Genomic DNA, 10,000 nt, shown 5'->3' on the forward strand with positions numbered 1-10,000 from the left:
CTCTCTCTCACACGGTTCGATCGCGCAACTTACTGTCCTCTCTGGCGTGTACTAGTATGCGCCTCTAGCTTTGCGGCTCTTTAAGGGCTTGTCCAGGGATCTTGGCCTCTCCTTTTTTTTTCGCGAGCACTTATGAGAATGGCGTTAATTTGGAACTCCTCTCTTCACTCTTTCTTTTTCTCTCTATATCTTGGAGGAATGTTGAGTTCAGAGAAACTAAAGTTCCCGTTGACAGAGCCTCACTTTTCTTGAGTAACCTCTGTTCGAAAAGATTTTTTAGTGTTGCTGTTGCGTGCCTTTCGCTTTTGTTTTTCGGGAGAGCAATGTTCGGGGTTCGTTTCAGCAAAAAAACTGCGTCGCTTCACTGCACCTTTTGTGCCGGCTTCTCCAAGCAGCTTTGAGAAATACTAAGACGACGTCCTGTTTTTCACTCCGGCCCAAAATTTTAAAAAAGAAGCAGAGACAGCGAAACAAGCCGTCGTCTAAATCACCCTCATCTTCAACAGGGTGAGTTGTGGGGCTAGTTGGTGTTCGGATTTTACAGGCATATTTTTAGCGCAAAGGACGAGCGCCCGTGCTCGTCTTGTCTGTATCTCGTCCCGTCCTTTGCGCTAAAAATATGCCTGTAAAAAAACACCCTCATCTAATTTACGTTCGGTGTTTCCGACGCCAAGAAAATAATCCGAGTAATATTCTGAGAAAGGAAAGATAAAGGCAAGCTCGAATACTCGTCAGAGATGACATTGATCAAGATATTGGGTCGGTACTATGGCATACAAATTTGAAGAAATGGGGCTTTCACTTGGCACTTTGAGCAATTCATACAACTAATGATAATGACGAGAGTTCTTTTTCATGGCTAACGTTCGTCTAACAACGTGACACATGTAATTGACGTCTTGAGAGCTGGGTTCCATTAAAGGTATGAAAACGTGCGTTCCTTATGAAAGATTTTTTTTATCAGGGGTGGTGAAGCGATGGCGTGAAGCGATGGTGCAGCGATGGCGTAGAGGTAGAACATCCGCCTCGCGTGCAAGAGGACCGGGGTTCAAATCCTGGTGCCACGCAATTCTCCACCGGGTTTAAAAAAAAAAATCCGCGTGTCGATGGAATTGCATAACCAGGCCTGGAGTGCGGCCTTATCTCGGTGACCAGAACCGACAACGCACTCTCTCACCAGAGCAGGATTTGGCCACCCTGGTGTAGTACTTGGCCACAACCTTCTATGATCAAACCAATTAACCCTCGGCCCTCAGTCCCCAGCGGCTGCAGAGCAACTGACCACGGCGGCGGTCAGACCTGTGACGCAGCGGAGGGTGAAAAGAATCTCTGGCTCCGGACAGGCCGCCATTGGAATCTGAACCTGGCAACGTTTAACGCTAGAACTTTAGCTAGTGAGGCTAGCCTAGCAGTGCTGTTCGAGGAACTAGCGGGAATTAAATGGGATGTGATAGGGCTTAGCGAAGTTAGGAGGACAGGTGAGGCGTATACAGTACTAAAGGACGGACACATACTGTGCTATCGCGGGTTAGAGGGTAGACGAGAACTAGGTGTGGGTTTCCTCATTAATAAGGATGTAGCTGGCAACGTAGAGGAGCTCCACAGTATTAACGAGAGGGTAGCAGCTATAGTAATTAGGCTGAATAGGAGGTACAAGCTGAAAGTGGTGCAGGCCTACGCACCCACATCCAGCCATGATGACCAGACCGTTGAAAGCTTCTATGAGGACGTAGAATCAGCAATGAATAGAGTAAAATCGCAGTACACTGTACTGATGGACGACTTCAATGCGAAGGTGGGCAAGAAGCAGGCTGACGACCACGCGGTAGGTGACTATGGGATAGGCTCTAGAAATAGCAGGGGAGAGTTATTAGTCGAATTCGCGGATAGAAATAATTTACGGATCATGAATACCTTCTTCCGCAAACGAGAAAACAGGAAGTGGACCTGGAAGAGCCCCAATGGTGAGATTAAAAATTAAATCGACTTCATACTATGCGCTAAACCTGGCATCATTCAGGATGTGGCCGTCCTCGGAAGGGTGCGTTGCAGCGACCATAGAATGGTAAGGTCTAGAATTAGCCTAGACTTGAAGAGGGAACGGAAGAAGCTAGCGAAGAAGAAGACCATTAACGAGTTAGCCGTAAGAGGGAAAGCACAGGAGTTTAGGATAGCGCTGCAAAACAGATACTCGGCTTTAACTGAGGAAGATGATCTTGATGTTCATTCAATGCACGATAACCTGACATCAATAATTATGGAGTGCGCAGTAGAAGTAGGCGGCAGGACAGTTCGAAAAGATACCGGGAAGCTATCTCAGGTGACGAAAGATCTGATTAAGAAGCGCCAAAACATGAAGGCATCTAACACTACCGATAGAATAGAACTAACGGAGCTATCAAAGTTAATAAATAAGCGCAAGGTAGCCGACATAAGGAAGTTTAATATGGAGAGAATCGAGCATGCTCTAAAGAACGGAGGTAGCCTAAAAACAGTGAAGAGGAAACTAGGCATAGGTAAAAACCAGATGTATGCATTAAGAGACAAGCAGGGCAATGTCATTAGCAATATGGATAAGATAGTTAACGTAGCCGAAGAGTTCTACACAGACCTGTACAGTAGCCAATGTAATCAGAACGCTAATGAGAAAGACAGCAGTGCACAGCAATGCGTCATCCCGCCAGTAACGAAAGATGAAGTAAAGAAAGCCTTAGAAGCAATGAAAAGGGGAAAAACAGCTGGGGAGGATCAAGTAACAGCAGATCTGTTGAAGGATGGAGGGGACATCGTGCTAGAAAAACTAGCCACCCTGTATACGCAATGCCTTATGACCTCGACTGTACCAGAAGCTTGGAAGAATGCAAACATTATCTTAATTCATAAGAAGGGAGACGCCAAGGACTTGAAAAATTACAGGCCGATCAGCTTACTATCCGTTGCCTACAAAGTATTTACTAAGGTAATCGCTATTAGAGTCAGGGCAACGTTAGACTTTAATCAACCAAATGATCAGGCAGGCTTTCGTAAAGGATATTCTACAATAGATCATATTCACACCATCAATCAGGTGATAAAGAAATGCGCAGAATAGAACCAACCTCTATATATAGCTTTCATTGATTACGAGAAAGCATTCGACTCAGTGGAAACCTCAGCAGTCATACAGGCATTGCGTAATCAGGGGGTAGAAGAGCCTTATGTCAAAATACTGGAAGATATATATAGCAACTGCACAGCTACTATAGTCCTCCATAAAGTCAGCAATAAAATTCCAATAAGGAAGGGCGTCAGGCAAGGAGACACGATCTCGCCAATGCTGTTCACCGCATGTTTGCAGGAGGTATTTCGAGGCCTGAATTGGGAACAGTTGGGAATAAGAATAAATGGAGAATACCTAAATAATCTGAGATTTGCTGATGACATTGCCTTGCTGAGTCACTCAGGAGGTGAACTGCAAATCATGATCAACGAGTTAGACAGGCAGAGCAGATCGATGGGTCTAAAAATTAACATGCAGAAAACCAAGGTAATGTTCAACAGCCTAGCAAGGGAACAACAGTTCACAATTGGCAGCGAGAGCCTAGAAATTGTGCCGGAATACGTCTACTTAGGGCAGGTAGTGACAGCTGATCCGGATCATGAGAGGGAGATAACTAGAAGGATAAGAATGGGGTGGAGCGCATATGGCAAATTCTCGCAGATCATGAGTGGCAGTTTACCAATTTCCTTCAAGAGGAAAGTGTACAACAGCATGATCTTACCGGTACTCACCTACGGGGCAGAAACGTGGAGGCTAACGAAAAGAGTTCAGCTTAAGTTAAGGACAACGCAGCGAGCCATGGAAAGAAAAATGATAGGTGTAACGTTAAGAGATCGGAAGCGGGCAGAGTGGGTGAGGGAACAAACACGGGTTAATGACATCCTAGTCGAAATCAAGAGAAAGAAATGGGCTTGGGCAGGGCATGTAATGCGAAGGCAAGATAACCGCTGGTCTTTAAGGGTAACGGAGTGGGTTCCAAGAGAAAGTAAGCGTAGCAGGGGGCGGCAGAAGGTTTGATGGGCGGATGAGATTAAGAAGTTTGCAGGCAAAGGGTGGATGCAGCTGGCAAAGGATAGGGTTAATTGGAGAAACATGGGAGAGGCCTTTGCCCTGCAGTGGGTGTAGTAGGGCTGATGATGATGATGATGATGATGGTGAAGAGGGAACACGACGTTGCGTACGACCATGGCCTAAATATTAGGAGCAGATTGGAATGGATTAGGTGATGATAAGGAAGACAAAATTTTGGAACACATGGTGAAATATGTTCTACTGTAGATCTCCTCGGCTCTACAGATATCATGGACCGTATTACCTGCAGGGCTGCGATAACTTGAGAAAGTTTTGAAATCACTAGTCCTAAGGGCTTCCCCTTCTTACCTTCCTTAGCAAATTATCCATGATTCTGTATCAGATTATCCATAATTGAGAATTTTCTTTCTCTCAACAAATCTGAATGAAGAACTCCTCACTTACCTGATAATGTAAAAGACAGGACCCTCTGACATGCGTCTAATGCTATCGTAGTTGCATCTGAGGCTACCCTTCCCGCACAGCTTAAAAATACATAGAAAAAGTGCTGTAGATACTTCACGCCATACTGGTTTCATGAATATTTTATAGGTTAACTACATGGGACAAAAGAATTTCGGTCCTTTCTCCGATGTGCTTTCTTGTGCTGCAATACAAAACGCACGAACTGAAGAAACGTTATGTATAATTAAGGACATTTTGGATAAGGATTATATATTATTAAAAAAATGGCAGATCTAAGCTTAGCTGCTTAGCGCATTAACCAGCGAGAGCTGAGTGGCAATAGCTTCCGAGAGGTCTGGCATGGTAGAAGGCTACGGTACGACCGCCTCATTGTTGTCAGCGGCAAGGTGGGGAACAAAGGCGGCGGCTTTTCTCTCCTTCCCGCATGCCGTATTCGGGGAAAAGCGCCCCCACAAACGACCCCGCGCCCTCCGCAAAGCTGTAAGCTTGATCATCGCGCACGACTGCCTCCGCAGCACGCTTACGGGCTCCGTCGACGGACTAGAAATCCCCCGGTGCGAATGACTGCCATCCCTTTCAGACCAAAATAGCCCTGGGCCAAAATACACTGCCAATAACTGCGGCGCGTCTTTGCAGATGGCAGTTCCCGTCAAGAAGGCGCACGCAGAGTCGCTCCATGCAAGTCGCTTGCAACCAGCCACGATGTCTTCGCAGAATGCTGCGAATAAAGCAGAAAAACAATTAGAACATTCATTGTGAGCAATTAGAGCACTGCTGGGCATCAACACAAGAAGAAGCGAATAGCAGGCTTTCTTGTAAGCAGTGCTGTGACAGCATTCTTTTCTGCCGTTCAGATTTCGGCAGCGGAAACATAAGTTAACGGGAATGATTTATAGTTAATGGGGGTTTAACGTCCCTAAAAGAGACTCAGGCTTTGAGGGGCGCAGTAGTGAAGGGCTCCAGAAAATTCGACTATCTGGGGTTCTTTAACGTGCACTGACATCGCATTGTACGTGGACCTCTAGAATTTCGCCTCCATAGAAATGCGACCGCCGCGGCCGGAATCGAACCCGCGTCTTTCGGGTCAACAGCTGAGCGCCATAGCCAATAAGCCACGGCGGCGGCTCTTAACTGGAATGTATCAGGCCTAGAATGTATTTTACTTAGTTCACTGTGGCATTTTAAATTCATGATTTGCGGCGAAATGGTAGACGCGTGCAGGACGTCAAACGGCAGGACGAAACGAAAACTGCACTAGCGGTTTCAAAACAAAACTTGTATGCTTCAGTAACCGAGCTCGTGACCTCACACTCAGAGATCCGTGGTTATTTTGGGGAATTCGTCATCCCGCTTGTACTTGCGAGGCTGGCCTGTGGCGGCAATAACTGTATTTTAGTTCTCGCTATTTTCTACCTTACAAGAGCTTTGTTTCAGTACGAGTAGTCTTTTTAAGGTTCGGAGCTGGTATTCTATCGATTACAGCTATAGCTTCAATTTCTCCTCAGTGTCCCTTTAACTATCACAATGAGGGACGCATCATGGCTTCATAGGCGACAGGGCTAATGATCCCATCTATATCATCGTCTTTTCAGTTGAGATCTTCCACCTATATCTTCATATCTTTTGCGTTCGATGAGAAAGCACGTTGGGAAAAAATAAATTAATCCACGCTCGAAAGAATCTGACCAATGACGCTCAAGCTGACAAATAAGGCTTTCACATGTAGATTTGGCTCATGTTGGTCTGCACTTCAGCAGGATCTGGCTCAATTTTGTTTTGACATATTATTTGCGCGCAGGTTTTGTAGGTCTTTTTGGCACCTTTCATTCTCACAGCTTAATCAAAGCAAGATCTATGGATGGACTTTCCATTAAAACATAATTTGACCTAATTTCGCTTTTCAATTTGGCTCATTTTGAAAAAGAAAACAAATCTCTCAGAAAGCTTCAATGAAACCCAAGCCAGCTACGCTTTGCTGCCTGCGGTTTGTTGCTCAAAATCATTGCTTTCGTTAGTGCTGTTGCGAACAAGGGATACTTTTCCCAGATGCCATTTCAATGATTTTTCTTGCCAATGCGCCCAGATGGATTTGCTGCGGTTACTCACATAGGTGATGTGGGGATGGGTGATGTTATGTGGTATTTTTTTTTTCGCCTGAAATCTGCAGTTAACATTGCAGAAGAAAGCACGTTTCCTGTCATTCATTCTCCATGAGTCGCTTCACATCTACGTGTGCAGTTTAAGAGACAAGGACTAGAAAACAGCAAAGGGATCACCGCGCCGGCATAGCTGCAAACAATGCACAAAACTGAGAACCAAAAGGGTGTTGTATTAGGTGTCGCTTGGTTCAGTACACGAAATTAACCAAGGAAGAATTTGAAGGCTATTATTCTGGCTGCTGTTCCATACGAAGCGAATAAGATAGCCGCAAAATGAGCAAGACATACACTGTCTGCCTGCTAATTTTAATACTCCGCTAATTGTCACCGTATGTGGGCGCGCCTCTAGTTGATATTTACCAGTTGCAAGGAACCAGCCTGTGCTTGCACCTTTCTTCATAAGAATAGTCGCGGCACTGCAGAATGGAAGGGTTGTAGGTAAAAATCTAACCGAAATTGGGGAGCGTGGACGTGACAGCCAAGCAATAAACGGCAGCTGCATTGAACTCTGTTTTGTCTTATTTATTATTTCTCAGTGTGCCGCAGTGAATTGAAAATTCAGACAGTTAATACGTGACATTATTAAAGGCAACAAAAAAAAAAAGGCTGCTCATTGTGTACACGTCGCTACTCGCCTGACATTTAACTCTGTTCTTGCAGCATACATATAAAGCAAGGCAGAAGCAAATAAAAAAATACATGAAGGAAACTGAACAGAGTAAGAGGAGAACGATCACAAAAGCGTTCGGGTCCTTTGTATCTCTGCCTTAACAGCTAAACAGGTACAAGCTAAACCTTACCAGATTTTTTCTTTGTCTATACTATACTCTTTGAAGCTGGCGCTGAAGAAATCCTTCAGTCCTTTTGTCCCAGAAGATGCATACCCTTCAATATACGACATGCTTTTGATATCAGGTAAATAAGAATACGACGGATTTGCATCCTACCAGTGCAAATACGAACAAGGAAAAGTCAATATCAAACGAGTGCGGTCTTTGCTCGGGCACGAGTCTTTGTTCGGGCCGGTGCAAAGACCCGATGCCGGGTCGCTCTTTCGGCGAAGCGTAAATAAGGCAGTTCATTTGTTTGTTGCCTGTCATACGACACAAGAAAGGAGGCAGATGTACGTTTGCTTTTCACTTTAGTTCGGTGCATTATTTTCTTGGCCGAAGCTAAAGAAGGATTCTGAATCGATCGGTAGTGTGCTTCAGAGCATCCTGAAGATGTTGGCTGCGCAACCATTTTTCAGATATGTATCACTGCAACCAAATGGCGGGTTCTGTCTTTGTGACGATACCCAGCCGTCGCTGTATGTGGTGCCTTTGTTGTGCTTGGTTGGGTGCCCCTCATTCAAGAGCACAGACCGAGTGAGCCCTGTCTTGTGAAAGCACTAATAATAGCGTTCTTGGGCAGAGTAAAGACGGGCCATTAGTGTCAGGGAGAAGGACACCGAAACTGCTTGTAATATAAGGTTTGACGAAACCTCGTCCGGTCGGGTAGTAAGATGGTTTCAACCGAAAAATAGGGGAAACGCCGGCCAGTGGTTTGGGCCAAAAGAAGGTGAACAAGTGAACAATACTTCCATATGGAAGCCGGAACATTTGTCTTCTTTTGGCTCAAACCATTGGTCGGCGTTCCCTTTTTTTATCGGTTGAAAGCTGCTCGTGCGTGAAGTGATCGGTGCCTCGATATAAAATCAATAAGGGGCGTTCAAAAGAGGACATGGACGGTGAAATTACACTAAGAGAAAATCGACCACATAGACCGAAGATTTCTACTGTTCATTCTACAGGCTCTACGTACAGGTTACCGTAGGGCAGCTGCTCTTTTACCTTTCAAGAATGCTCGGAACGTGTAGATAGAGTTTCCGCGGTGAAAAGACGAGTTCAGATTCCTCTTTAGTGCACATTTATTATATCATTTTAACTCACAACCCTTTTCCTCCTAATAATCTGCATCTAGTGTAGGATCATGCTTTTGAATATCTGAAGAAGTGCGCTTACGAGGGTTGTCGCATATTCGACACTGAATCAAATTAATATATTTGTCCATTTTGTTTTATGCTTCTGTATATTTGAATGTATCTAAAAGCAGCTGGAGCCGGCAGCATAAAAGAGCTGATGTCACTCCGCAAAGATACAAAAAAAAACAAGGAAATAAGAAAGTTCACATACATTCTAATATTCTGGCCCACACTTGAAAACGCCGCTTTATACAAAACACAACATGGTGGCACCGAGTTTTCCGTGAGGAAGCGCTTAAATCGAAGTAGATTTACCAGCGGCGACAAGTTTGCCGCGTAAGGTTTATAGGTGTTATCTGAGTGCTGTTTATTACATCACTGCCGAGTGGCGTCAATCGCGGAGGATTCAAGACTACGTTCCTTAATCTGATCAACTTGGATAGTCATCGCGCACGAAACTTGGCGCTGAAAAGGAAAGCGTTGTTCGGATTCGCGAGTTAAGTATATTATTCTTTACCCATTGCACTTGCTTGTTGTTCTCTTTTTATACTTATGAGATTTAGTTTAAATGGTAAGTGTACTTGGCAATTTATGAAATAAAATATCTTTATATAACAAATGGCCACATATCATAGCGAGCTGCGGTTCGCCATAAATGAATTAACTGTTGCTGAAGATTGGTGAACGCCTTCCCTTTAGCTCTTTCGAATAAGAGCAAATTTTATTAACGTCTGGGCGCGCTTGAGTCCGGGCGGTATGTGCTACATTTCTTCCTCCGAGCTACCTGACTCAGTCAGCGGTTTTTTATGTGCTAATTATTTTAGATAAAAGTAGATTTGGAGTTAAAAGGTTTTCGCAAGAAAAAAACCGACGCATGGCAGAAAGACTTGTCCGGGGCATTGTGCTACAGCATTGTCTGTTTTAAACGTGTTCGTGAGGAAGCCTAGTTTATAAAAGAATTTATTCTTTTCGCTGCCAATTTCTTCAGCCCACTACGCAAGAAAGTGAGCAGAAATTTATAAGCTTTGGTTTATTGTGCACCAAGGTCAGTCTAATCCAATCGGAGTTTTCGGTCTTAACTCCGTCGATTCCTAAAACATAAACATAGATGACCTATCTAATAATTCTTTTGTTTCAGATCTTTTGTACGGCATTTATACTTTCATAAAGAAAAGAGAGAAGCACAAAGAATAAAACAAACGAACAGAGCTGCAGGGGCTGGTAGGCGCACTCCATCATCTGTTGCGGTCCTGTGTGGTGGTCTACGCGGTTTTTACACTGGGCATAAGAGAGACAGGATGGCGGTAGGACAATAAACAGTCCAGGACTACTCACTGGACC

Source organism: Amblyomma americanum, chromosome 7, assembly GCF_052857255.1.
Source record: "Amblyomma americanum isolate KBUSLIRL-KWMA chromosome 7, ASM5285725v1, whole genome shotgun sequence".
Taxonomy (NCBI): Eukaryota; Metazoa; Arthropoda; class Arachnida; order Ixodida; family Ixodidae; genus Amblyomma; species Amblyomma americanum.